Source organism: Furipterus horrens, unplaced genomic scaffold (assembly GCF_987537825.1).
Source record: "Furipterus horrens unplaced genomic scaffold, mFurHor1.1.pri manual_scaffold_11, whole genome shotgun sequence".
In the NCBI taxonomy this organism is placed as follows: Eukaryota; Metazoa; Chordata; class Mammalia; order Chiroptera; family Furipteridae; genus Furipterus; species Furipterus horrens.
Window position 1 is genome coordinate 25,240,650 of NW_028327181.1, and position 14,047 is coordinate 25,254,696.

The 14,047-nt window shown below is 42.2% G+C and overlaps 1 pseudogene; it reads left to right on the plus strand.

The window, feature by feature from the left end:
• The first annotated feature begins 12,626 nt into the window (after nucleotides 1–12,626).
• Nucleotides 12,627–13,789, plus strand: LOC149997283 (twinfilin-1-like; annotated as a pseudogene).
• The last annotated feature ends 258 nt before the right edge of the window (nucleotides 13,790–14,047 follow it).

Here is a 14,047-nt window from a genome sequence, read left to right on the forward strand (position 1 = left end):
AGGTTTTCCGCTGCCCTCACATACACACAGCCTCCCATACTGTCAACACCCTGCGCCGGAGCAGGACATTTGTCACTGAACCTACCTTGACTTATCATAATCACCTGAAGTCCATAGCTTACATGAGAGTCCCCTCTCAGTGGTGTGCATTCTATGAGCTTGGACAGATGTATAATGACACGTATACATCATTCCAGTATCACACAGTGCAGTTTTACTGCCCTAAGAATCCTCTGAATGATTTTAGTTCCACCTATTCATCCCTCCCTTCCTCCACCCCTGACAACCACTGATCTTTTCACTGTCTCCACTTCCCCTTTTCCGAATAGTTGGAATCATATTGTATGTAACCTCTACAGATGGCCTTCTTTCACTTAGTAATACGCATTTAAGGTTCTTTCACGTGTTTTTATGATGTGATAGCTTATTTCTCTTTAGTGCTGAATAATATTCTGTTGTTTAGAGCTACCACATTTGCTTACTGAAGGACATGTCACTTGTTCCCAAGTTTTGGCAAGTGTCAATAAAGCTGATTTTTGAACATCTATGTTCAGGTTTTGGTGTGGGCTTAAGTTTTCAACTTTTTGGGGAGGGAGAGTAAATACCAATAAACGTGATCACTGGATCATATGTATGGTAAGAATACGTTTAGTTTTGTAAGAAAATGTCAGGGCCGGGGAGTGGAGGAATTGAAGGAAGGTGGTCAAAAGGTACAGACTTCCAATTGTAAGACAAATAAGTACTGGGGATGTAATGTACAACACAATGACCATAGTTAACACTGCTGTACAGTATGTTTGAAAGTTGATGAGAGTAGATTCTAAAAGTTCTCATTACAAGGAAAAAAATTTTAAAAATTTTCTCTTTTTTAACCTATGTAAGTCAAGTCATTATGCTGTACGCCTAAACTTACAGTGTCGTATGCCAATGATATCTCAATAAAACTGAAAGTAAAAAATACCCAACTGTCTTCCACACGGGCTGCACCATTTTGCGTTCCCAGCAGCAATGAATGAGAGTTCTGGTTGCTCTCCGTCCTTGACAGCATTTGGTGTGGTCTATGTTTTGGAGGTTGGTTATTCTAGTAGGCAAGTAGTGCTATCTCCTTGTTTAAATTTGCAATTCCCTAATTGCATATAATATTGAGCATCTTTTCATAGGGTTGTTTGCTATCTGTATATCTTCTTTGGTGAGGTGTCTGTTCAGGTCTTTCACCCATTTTTAAATTGAGTTGTTCATTTTCTTATTGTGAAGTTTTCAGAGTTTGTTGTCTATTTTGAATCATAGTCCTTTATCAGAGTTATCTTTTGTAAATGTTTTCTCCCGGTCTATGGATGGTCTTGACAATGTCTTTTGCAAGCAGGAGTTTTTAATTGTAACAATGTTCAGTTTATCAATTCCTTTTTAGTTTTCATAGATTGTGTCTTTGATGCTGTATCTAAAAAGTCATTGCCAAACCCAAGGTCATCTGGATATTCTCCTATGTTATCTCCTAGGAGTGTGATTGTTTTGTATTTGTTTGGTGCACTTTAAAATTTTTATATGGCTTCTGAAGCTTTCCACTTGCTTTTTCCAATGTTCCCGCCTTCTCACCTCTTCTTTAATATGCCATCTCACTCAAGCAAAAAACACAGCTTATATCACAGCTCCCAACAGACTCCGATTCATATGTACAACAGATGTAAAGGGAGATTATTTGACTTCTAATTAAGTCTGCTGGAAAAAGTGGGGAGACCCAGGCCAATAGGCCAGTCCTTATTTTCCTGATTCACAGATGCATATCTTCAGCTTTTTTATATTACTGTGTCTGCCTTCCATTCCTGCCCCCCTCCTCTTCCAATTCTCCCGTTGGCTTCTCTCCCATTCCGACTGAGTCAGGAATAAACTGAGAGATAGCTGGCTTTGGAACTCTTCTGGCCAGGACTCCTTTTTGTTGACAAAGTTCTGGAAGTGATGGCTGTGGAGCTGACCGGGATAAACCTTCAATCCACCTGTGTCTACACTAAGGTTATGAGTTACACCCATGTGGCCTCAGTGTCATTTTGATCCAGTTTGCATTTGGGACTGATTGACATTTTTTTTCAAACTCCTGTGCCGGCTTTATAAACACAAGGATATTTATTTGGGTTGCATTCTCAGTTGCCTTTATTTTTGGCTTTTCTTTTCTATGTGCTGCATATAAACCTTTTTATTTTTAATTATTTGATTAATTTTTTAGAAATTTAGGAGTTTAACTTTGGGCTCTTGAGGGTAAGTAGCCTGTTTATGCACTGTGACCCTGAGCAAACAGACACCCAGAAGAGCAATCATGGAAAACTTCTGAAGAACTCGGTGCTCAATCCTCTGAAGCAAAGTTCAGGATTGGCTCTGAGATCAGATACCTGCTGCATCCTTTTCCCCAAAGGCAGCCATGGCTGGGGAAGAAGCTGGTGTATGCTTAGCTGAAAGGATGGAGCTGTGGAGGAATTTTGGTGCCCACCAAGATGAGGTGATGGCAGCACTTTGCAGAAACACTGTCCTGCCAGCAAACTTTATAGGGAAGGGGCTACTAATAAAATTGTCAAGTATTATCAGAAAGGATTATTAAAAAATGTGCAGATGATGAATTTGTATGCACATAGACAGGAATGCAAGGAGGGATGGAGGACAGAGCGTGGTAGAAGTTGCTCAACAATGCCATTTGAGCAGGGAGAAGAGTCAGCCAGGCAGGAGGAGCAGAGGCTGGAGAGGAATGGATGTGTGTTAAAGAAGTTCTTCCTGGCCAGCCTCTGCGGCCAGCCCATGGACTGGTTCCATCACCAGCAGCAGGGAGCATTTAGCTCAAAGACTCTCATTTAGTGAGTTTGAGTTAGCACCTAGGAATCTGTTTTCGAAAACCGGTGTCCCCACCCCTTTCCAGATGAGGCTGATTAACACTTAGTTTGGCACTGTCATTTGTTTAGACAGAGGGTGGGCCAGCTGTAGCCCCCTGTCCAAACCCAACCTGCAGGTTCCCCTAACCCCCCCCTTTTTAAGTCTTAAGCTGAGAATGGTTTTTACATTTTTAAAGCATATAAAAAAAAACTAAAAAAAAAAAAAGGCAAGAAACAAATATGTGATAAAGATGTAAGTCGCCTGCAGAGCCTAAAATATTTACTACCTTGCCCTTTACAAAAACGGTTTGTCTACCCTTGGCTTGGTAAGATATAAATAAATAGGATGTATTGCTAGTGAAGAGATCATGTAGTGTGCATGATCCCTACACTCTCCTGGCAGACAAGGGAATGTTTGTGTTGACTGGGGTTCCTATTGGAGTGGGATGCGCTGTCAGCTTTTAAACTTCTACTCTGCGTCAGATGCTGTCAGGCGTGTTATTGTACATTTCCCCCCAATGCACTGAGGTTCTAGATAAGGCAGGGATCCACTGGGCTGCTCATTGAGAAGGAGACTTAAATTATTTCAATTCCTGCTTTGTTTAGCTGGGTGAGGAAAAAACAGATGAGGCCTTGGAAATTCAGGGGGAAAAAAATTCCCAGGCACACAAATGTAATGCACTCAAATAGTACCATGAACAAGGGAGGGTCCCCACAAGGAGTCACTCACATTTGTGTCTTTCCACAATGCCAGGATTATTAGGGGAGACCCACAATAAGCCAACAGAGTCACATGCAGGTTACACATGGAGAGGGGGAGCTTAAGTGACAGAAGCCAGCGGAGCAAGCGTTCGGAGTGAGTTCATGGTCATTGATGGCATCCATAGGTGGAGAGGTGGGGGTTGGTCTCCAGCCAGGCAGCTACAGTGGCAGCATGTGGCTGGCGATGTGGAAGTCCTGCAGAGCTCTGAGCATGGCCCATGCACAGTACAGTCAAGCTCGAAAGGTAAATGGTCGGAGCTCTGAGTTCTGAAAGCTCACCACGGGCAGTGGTCCCACTTGTATCGGTATTCAAATGGAGTCCTCCAAGTGTCCAGACTTGTTGTTTTGGGTGTTCCAGGCCCCTCCCAAGGGTGTTCCCCATATACCCTATTACTTCAGTCTTGATATAGCATTTGACATGCCTCGTGAGTGTCATGGATGACGGGGACTTCATATTGAATTGTCAAAAGTGTTTAAGTTGGTTCTGCTCCTGCTCTATACAAATAAAGATGTGAATACACTTTTTGAAAAATGGCTTTGTAAACGCTGCCTTACTTCTTGGTATACAAACCTGGCCAATAGAAAGAGTGGGAACAAGGGAAGGGATGTGAAGAAAGTTGGATCAATTTGGGAAAGGATCTAATCCCAGAGATTATTAAGAAGGAAGGGCCCAGCCCCCAGTAGACCAGTTACCCAAACTCAAGACAACAGCTGAGGTGTGTAGTCCAGGACTGTCCTTGTAGGGTTTTCAAATTGCAGAGCGATGGCTGAGGAGGGAGTGTGAATAAAAATTTGTAACTTTGGTGCCTGTGTGGTATTCTCCAGGTAATGCCGATAGAGAAATCCATCTTGATTCCAGGGGCAGGCACTGACTGGTGATCTGCGTGGGGTGAATCATCAGAGCAGCAGCCCATTACAGCTGCGAGCCATTTGGTTTAAGACAGGGTCCCTTTGGATTGACTGGAACCTGGAGTTCCTGGAAAACTCATGGACAAAGCAACCTAAGGATGAGACACTAGGCTTTTTGCCAATATGTTATGAGGCTTAAACAATTTATTAAAAAACCCAAAGCAATATATAGTCATTTGCCACATAACGATGTTTCAGTCAATGATGAACTAACTGCATATACAACAGTGGTTGACCATACAGCCTAGATGTGTAGTGGGCTATACCATCTAGGTTTGTGTAGGTGCGCTCTGTGATGTTCACACAACACTGATATCACCTGATGACACATTTCTCAGAATGTATCCCCCACCATTGAGTGCTGCATGACTGTATTTGCTTTTTACCCCGAGTTTGTATAGCTTGATTGCACACATTAATACACCTGTTCCTGTGCAAATGTAGAAACAGAGAGGTAGAGTAACCGGCTCAAGTCTGAGTAGGGGAGTCAGAATTCAGACCCGGTCTCGTGTGATTCCAACGCTTGCTCTCTTTCCACATGACCCTACTGACTCCCGCAGAGTCATGGGTTATTAGCAAGGTCCTAGAGATTACAGACCATTTTAAAATGAAAAAACCGAGATACAGAGAAGTGAAGCAACTTAGTCAAGGTTGATTAACTAATTACTAGAATTTTTTAGACCTGCTTCTGGAATAGGGAGATCTGAGTTGCTGTAAACTTCTAAGAACTTCTTATCAAAGGAATTGAGAATGTCAAATGGAGTGTGTTAAAACCTATAGGAACAAAGGAGCATTGAGGGGAAAGAGAGTTTGCAGAATGAGCACATTTCACTTTTCCTAATGACCTGCCAGTTGAAGCGTTCTTTGAAAAGGCTTTAACTGGGCAGGAAGGTCTGAGCTGCTTTCAGCAGTTTGGCTCCGGAGAGTATGTATCTATCTATTTATTTATTAGCTCTTTAAACATTCACTTGGCTAGCCTTAAGCAATTGCCCCAAAGTTTTGAGTTCATGGACATAGGCCAGGTATGGAAAAAGTCCCATGCATTCAACTCAGGACCCCGAGAGAGCAGAGTCCAGGTTGATGTCCAGCCATTAGATGCACCTGTGGCCTGGCTCCTGTGACTTCTCCAATAGCACAGCTACTAACTGCGGCGGAAGACATGCCTGTGAAGGAGCTCAATGGTGACTAAGTCTACATGGTCTTGTCCCACTGCTTCATCTGTGAAGCTGCCACTGCCCAGGAGATGAGTCTGAGGCCAAAGGTCTGCTCTGTGAATCAGTGACTTTTTGGAATTGCAGGTATAATCCAGGCTTTCTTACCTGGGTAGCTTCCTGATGTACATCACTAAGAACCTCTGTTATACTTCAGCTTCTGCAGATGTCATGATGCAGTGCCAGGCCTGAAGATGATGTGGCAGCTGGACATGTTGTCACATGTTCATTGATGATGCACAGAATCTGGTTATTTCTCTGGGTAATTTAGGCGAGGCCCTTCCTAGAGGTGGGGAGAGGACTGGGTGGTCTCTTGAATCTCTTGTCTTTGAGAGTGCACAGTTTTTCCTAAATGACCTGAGGGAGATGAAGAGTCATGTAAATATAACAGGAAATGACTTAGAAGGGGCAGCCAGCCCAGATGGGGGCAGCCAGGCTGGGATCTGGTCCTCAAATTATTCCCAGCTAACTCTTTTCCAGCTTCACTTTGTTCATATAATCCTGAGTAAGATGTACGCACAGAGTGGGCACTCTGCCTTACCTTCCTGGCCCATTTCAGAAGACAGAGAAGCTGAAGAGCAGGGTCTTGGCCTTCATCTGCAAAGGGTGGTTATTTCTCTGCAGGTCCTTTGGTTAAATGCTCAGAGAAGCCTAGAGCTAGGAAGAAAACTTGAAGGGTTTCTTGTTTGATGCCCTTGTTTTCAGAAGAAGAAAAGAAGGCTCAGAGACAAGACGTGAGTAATGTGATACCCACACAGAATGGTGGGGGCAAGGCCTTGCTCTTCAGAATCTCAGGCTTGTAGGTTTATGTTTCTTGCTGCGTCTCTGAAATAGGAATGTCATATTAAAATCCACAGTTCATAGCAAATGGAGGTTGGAGCCTCATTCATTCATTCATTCATTCATTCAAAAACCGTTACTAAGGTACCATTGGGTATAACAAACAGCCTGTAAGGCCCCACCCTCGTGGTGTTTATAGAACCAGATGTTTGTAGAGAACACACGTGGACTTAGTTCTCCTGCTCTTTCTCTCACTTTCTTCAGTTAGTGAGAAACATACACAGGAAAGGTGTTTTCAGGGAGGTGGAAAGGGAGGGAGGAGGAGAGGAGAAGAGAGAGAATGAGGTGTATAAGAAGGAGGGAGGGAGAGAATATCTCCCAAAGGATGTTCGCAGAGAGGGAAATATTCGGCTGCTGCTGCTGCTGCTTTTAAAAACTTAATTGTGGCTGGCTGAACGCAATCAAACCCCTTTGACTCTCTCGAATGCAGACTTTTCTCCTTTCCGGTAAACCTTGAGTTGCTATGGTGAGAGGGCGGCCTGGGACAAGTCAGGTATGAAACGCTGCAAACACCAACCCAACCCAACCCAGTGCAACACATCGGATTCTTAATGAGAACGACCTGCCATGTGTTTCCCATTCCTCGCAACAGATTCGATTACTTTATGATTTATCACCTGTTTTTCTACGCAAAGCTTTAGCCCCCACTCTCAGTTCTCCTTTCTTGAATGTGTTAAGAGGGGTGGGGGGCATAGACCGTAGGGGAAGTAGACAAAATGAGTAAATTCCTTGTTTCTTCAGAAAGCTCCCTGAGCCAGACCGTAGAGCCCTATTGTGTCTGTCCCCTCCTATTCCTGTCCCTGGGTCCGTCACAAATCTAATCCATTCACTTGAGTACCTCTCATTTTATTTCTTGTTAGACTTAACTTGTGAGAGGTCGCTCTGAAGTCCACAATGAGGCGAGCCACTCTGTTGACACAGCACTTCGGCGTTCACCCAGCCCCTTCCCATTTCATTTCATCCCATCTGCCCAACACCCTGGCGCAGCAGAAAGAGCCAGGATTAGCCTGCTTCCTACTTACGAGAATGGGAATGGAGGCTGAGGGACAGGTTAAAAGTGTGCCCACGGTCACGCACATTAAGTGGGTTCAAGCTTGAAGCTCCACGTGTGAGTCCATGGCCCAGCAGTTCCCTTCCCAGCCATGGACGATTTATGAACTTAGAGCGTACAGTGCAATGAGCTTCTGACTGTGACTGAGAGAAGAGAAGGAGATGTTTCTTATTCTCCTTGGGCTTCTCAGCTGTAAAATAAAAGAGTCGGAGAGAGAGTTTCAGGTCCTAACTGGCTCTAATGTTCCCTGGTCAGTGGTTTTACTCTAGAAAATCATTGACTGAGGCAGAGTCCCTGAGAGGCAATAATTTTTTTAAATCCACTAATATACTTATTAAAATGATCATTTATTTCTGGGCATACATGATTATTTTTAACAGTAGCACTGCTGCTAACAGTTATAAAGAAGAGGGCTCCTCTTAGGGCAGGAAAACTGAACTTGAATGGGGTCACTTGAGATTCCGGCCTTTGATCAACTTTTTAAATCTAACATTTGACTTCAGTGGTTCACCCAGAGGTATTCAAACAGGATGATGATGACAGGTCAGGATTTAACCAGATCAACAATAACAAAAATCGCTAGCATTTATTGGGCACAACATACGAAGAATTTGTTGGTGGATTATTCTATTTTAATCTCCCCCAGCAACCCATGAGGTAGGGTATCTTCTTTCAGTGAGGAAGCAGTGCCAAGAGATGCTAAGTAATTTGGTTAGAAAGTTGAGTGAGAACACTCGCCATTGAAAGTTTCTCCACTGAGGACACCAAGGGGCAGATAAGATTTTTCTTGGAGATCTTGGGATCAGACCAAAGGTTCCTGGCTGTCCTCAAGGACGCTTCTACTGTGCAGGACTGCTAATCTAGACCCAGAGCCTGGGCAATGGCGGAGACACCCTGAGAGTCTGCTTGCCTTTCAGTTTCCAGCCTCCTGCGGACCCTCCCCCACTGTTACGGCAACACAACATTACCTCAGATTTATTGCCATTCAACTGAGTATGTTCCCATAAACCACATTCCAACATGTTTTCCTGGGGAGACATCCTAGAGTCACTAATTGGACTTACGGGGAACCGTTAGTACTTAATTGAGTTTGTCAGACATCATGTTCTTCTTGATGGAAAATGGGGAGAAGCCCTACTCCTATCAACAGCACATTTACAGCCATGTCCTGAGTGTTTTACTTCTGCACATGGAGAATCTCAGTCATTTTATGTTCCTATTGTTTTCAATTTACTGACCAAATTCTGGGACTGGACCCAATTTGAGGTTTGTAACCTCTCGTGTGTTATTATAGAGAGAAGTAGGGTGCAATTAATGAATTTCTCATTTTTGCCTATGATTCAGACTCTGGCTTTTAAGAGTTATACATGTATGCATGTAGATCTATGTAGACATATGCATGTGTGCACAAGACATATTTATTCAGGAATTTGCACATGTGATCTAATATACTTTATCTCTGAAGGTAATCTCCGTTTGACCCCCTCTTTAGCTTGCATGCTGTGATAGACTTATCGCCTATATTTTACCTTTCTTAGCTTTTGACATAGTTTTCCCATATCAAGTATTGTTTTTAAATCCTTTTAATTGAATTTATTGGAGTAACATTGGTTAATAACATTACATAGGTTTCAGGTGTACGAGTCTATGACACATCATCTGTACACTGTATTGTGTGCTCACCATCCCAAGTCAAGTCTTCTTTCATCACCATTTATCCCTCCTTTACCTTCTTCTGCCTCCCCCACCCCCTTTCCCTCTGATAACCACCATGCTGTTGTTTATGAATTATTTTTTTGCTTAATCCTTTCACCTTTTCACCCAGACCCCCAACCTCTCCCCTCTGACAGCTGTCAGTCTGTTCTCTATGTCTGTAAGTCTGTTTCTATTTTGTTTGTTAGTTTATGTAGTTCATTAGATTCCACACATAAGTGAAATCATATGCTATTTGTCTCTCTCTGATTGGCTTATTTTGCTTATCACAATATTGCTCAAGTCCATCCATGCTGTTGCAAAAGGTAAGGTTTTATTCTTTCTTACAGCTGAGCAGTAGTATTACATCGTGTAAATATACCACTGATGGGCACATAAAGTTGCATATATTCTTTCACACCAGTGTTTCAGGCTTCTTTGGATATATTCCCAGAAGTGGAATCACTAGGTCAAAAGGCAGTTTCGTTTTTAATTTTGTGAGATTAGTCCACAGTGGCTGCACCGTCTGGAATCCCAGCAACAGCACATGAGCTTTCCCTTTTTTTCTACATCCTCATCGACACTTTCTGTTTGTCGATTTATTTAATGGCCATTCTGACAGGTGTGAGGTGATACCCATTGTGGTTTTAATTTGCATTTATCTGATGGTTAGTGATATTGAGCATCTTTTCATATGATTGGCTACCTATATGTCTTCTTTGGAGAAGTGTCTGTTCAGGTCCTTTGCCCATTTTTTAATTGGATGGGTTGTTTTATTGGTGTTGAGTTTTATAAGTTCTTCATAAATTTTGGATACTAACCTCTTATCAGATATATCATCAGTGAATACATTCTCAGTGGGTTGCCTTTTCATTTTATTGATGGTTTCCTTTGCTGTGCAAAACCTTTTTAGTTTGATGTAGTCCCCTTTGTTTATTTTTTCTTTTGTTTCCCTTGGCCAAATAATGACAGTCTTACTTTTTCCTTTCCAATTTCAATGTCTTTTATTTCTTCTTCTTATCTGATTGCTATGGCTAAGACTTCCAGTACTATGTTGAATGAGTGGTGAAAGCAGATATCCCTGTCTTGTTCCTGATCTTAAGGGAAACCCTTTCAGTTTTTGTCCATTGAGTATGATACTGGCTGTGGGTTTTTCATATATAGCTTTATTATGTTGAGGTGTGTTCCCTGTATTCCATGTTGCTAAGAGTTTTTTATTTTTATTTTTTTTTATCACAAATGAGTGCTGGATTTTACCAACTGCTTTTTCCACATCTATTGACGTGATCATGTGATTTTTATTCTTCATTTTGTTAATGTGGTGCCTTGCATTTGTGGATATGGTACCAACCTTGTAGCCCAGGAATAAATCCCACTAGATCATGGTGTATGATCTTTTATATGTATTACTGAATTCAGTTTGCTAATATTTTGTTGGGAATTTTAGCCCATAATTTCCTTTCTTTGTAGTGTCTTTATCTGGTTTTGGAATTAGGATAATGCTGGCCTCATAAAACGAGCTTGGGAGTTTTTTCTCCTCTTGAATTTCAAGGCACAGGGACTCCCCCATGCATCACCATCGACGGATACACCCTGGAGGTTGTCAACGACTTCACTTACCTCGGGTCCACCATCTCGAGCTCTCTGTCAGTCGACTTGGAGGTCAACCGGAGAATCGCCAGGGCAGCCACAGTTATGGCCAGACTGAACCGGCGAGCGTGGAACAATTCCAGCCTCACTGAGAAAACCAGACTGCGCATCTACCAAGCCTGCGTACTCAGCACTCTCCTCTATGGCAGCGAGACGTGGACCACCTACGCAAGGCACGAAAGGAAACTCAACAGCTTCCACATGAGGTGCCTGCGACGCGTCCTGCATGTCACCTGGCAGGATAAGGTCCCCAACACCGAGGTGCTGAAGCGAGCCAATATGAGCAGTTTGCATGCAGTTCTTAGTGAGAGACGTCTCAGGTGGCTCGGCCATGTCAAAAGAATGGATGCAGGCCGTATCCCCAAAGACCTCCTCTACGGCGAGCTAGCAGAAGGCAAGAGGATGACAGGGCGCCCAAAACTGCGGTTCAAAGACATCTGCAAAAAGGACATGACACAATGCTCCATCAATCTCAACACATGGGAAGTTCAAGCAGACGACCGCCTAGCCTGGAGGCTCGCGGTCAGGCAAGGTACATCACGCGCGGAGGCTGCGCGCAACGAGGAGGCGGTCCAGAAAAGATCGAGGCGGAAGCAGCGTCAACAGCAGCAACAACAGCCATCTGCCTTCACCTGTAACAAGTGCGGCAGGGATTGTCACTCCCGAGTCGGACTGCACAGCCATTCTCGGCGGTGCAGATAGACTCTCAGGAAGCTACGCCATCGTCTCTCGAGACGGACGGCTGCCGACGACGACGACGACGACGAGTTTAAGAAGTATATGTGTTAATTTCTATTCAAATGGTTGGTAAAATTCACCTGTGAAATCACCCGGTTTAGGACTTTTGTTTGTTGGGAGTTTTTTCATTACTGCTTTAATTTCATTAGCTGTATTAGGTCTGTTCAGATTTTATGGTTTTTCCTGATTCAGTTAGAACACTGTGTGTTTCTAAGAAGTTATCCATTTCTTACAGACGGCCCATTTTTTTGACATATACTTGTTTGCATTATTTTCTTACAATCCTTTGTATTTCTTTGCTGTGAGCTGTTACTTCTTCTCTTTCATTTCTAATTTTCTTCGTTTGGGTCCCCTCTTTTTTTCTTATTGAGTCTGGTGGAAGTTTTGTCAATCTTGTTTATCTTTTCAGAGAACCAGCTCTTGGTTTCTTTGGTCTTTTGCATTTTTTTTAGACTGTTTTGTTTATTTCTGCTCTGATCTTCCTTATTTCCTTTCTTCCACTTACTTTGCACTTTGTTGTTCTTTTTCTAGGTTTTTTTAAGATGTAAAGTTAGATTGTTGATTAGAGTTTTTCTTATTACTTGAGGTAGGCCTGCAATGATGAATTACACAGCTTTTGCTGTGTCCTACGGGTTTTGGGTTACTGTGTTCTCATTTTCATTTGTTCCAAGGTATCTTTTGATTTCTTTCTGATCTTATTGTTAACCCATTCATTGTTTAGTAACATGTTATTTAGCTTCCATGTCTGTGTCTTTTTCAGTTTTTTCTTGTGATTGATTCCTAGTTTCATAACATTACGGTCAGAGAAGATGCTGATATGATTTCAATCTTCTTAAATTTATTGAGACTGTTTTGTGTCCTAACATATGGTCTATCCTGAAAAATGTTCCACGTGTACTTGAAAAGAATGTAGGCCACTTCCTAGAGTCTCCAGCCGGGGCTGTTCCCTGTACTCAGTGCCAGAGTGAGGAGCCCATGGCCGCCAGCATGTCCCACCAGACCGGCATCCAAGCAACTGAGGATATTAAGGATATCTTTGCCAGAGCAAGAAATGGGAAATACAGACTTCTGAAAATATTTATTGAAATGTTTCTGCATGACAATCCATTTTTAATGTCAGTACTTCCATCTCTGGAATGGAAATCAGTAAACAGAGAAACTTGTGATTGGGTCATGTAGTTACCCTTCAGATTCTTGGGATAAGGATTGGGTTTGCTTCGCTCACCCTAGCTGGAGGATGAACGACTGTGCTATATATTATTCAGGTTAGATTCTTGAATGCCCAGGGGTGTGAATGAATAGTCATTGTGTGGTCTCCAGATCATTCTCATGTTTGTCAAAAAATGTTGTATGCAGCCACAAGAGCAACTCTGAAACAGAAGTTTGGAGGTGGCCACATTAAGGATGAAGTATTTGGAAGATATATCATTACATGAATGTGAAAAATGTTTTCTGTCACAATCTTCTCCTGCCCTGTGAACTGCAGCTGAGGAAGAATTAAGACATTAAAATGAATGAGGTACTAACTGTCATGGGTGTGGACACTGAGCATCACACATTGCAAGGAGTAGCATTTCCTATTTCTTGAGAATATTTTAGGCATTGGAGAAATTGGATAACCCACAGCTCAGCTATATGCAACTGGAAATAAATATAAAAGTTAAATTACAGTTTTGGCCAACATAACAAATATAGAACTAAAAGATTTGCCAAAGTGGGTTCCCAAAGATAAAGTACATTACTATTTCTTTCTATATAAGCATTCCCATGAAGGAGACTATTTGGAGTCCATTGTTTTTGTTTATTTATTGACTGGATACACGTGGAGAACAAGAGAATGGATGCTGTATTCTAGTTGAAAGAGCCTGCTGCTAGAAATTGTAGACAGACAACTACAAATGGATATTATTAGAAAAATGAGATAGAAATGGGGATGAGTTGACTGCAGACTTCCTTTATGAAGGAGTAAACCCTGAGCAGCATGCACATAAGCAAAGTTTTGCAAAACCAAAAGGTCCTGCAGGAAAAAGAAGAACTCAGATACTGATAGGGGTCCAGCTGAAACTTCAGCCACTACTGATTAATAGCATTATATTAAGTATTACAATACTAGTTGTTTTTTTTTTTTTAAGTCCAGCTTTTAATACAGGAGAACTGAAATCACTCCAGGTTGATATGTAGTAGGGAAAAAATTGTACTTTCTGAAAAATAGCACTTTTTACTTCAGTGTGTTTTTAAAATTAATGTTATAACAGTCTCATGATCTTTATTTTTGAGTTAAAGCTAAAAAAGGGTTTAACTCAGCCCTTTGGTTTGAGCTTTAATTTTGTCTCACCATTTTA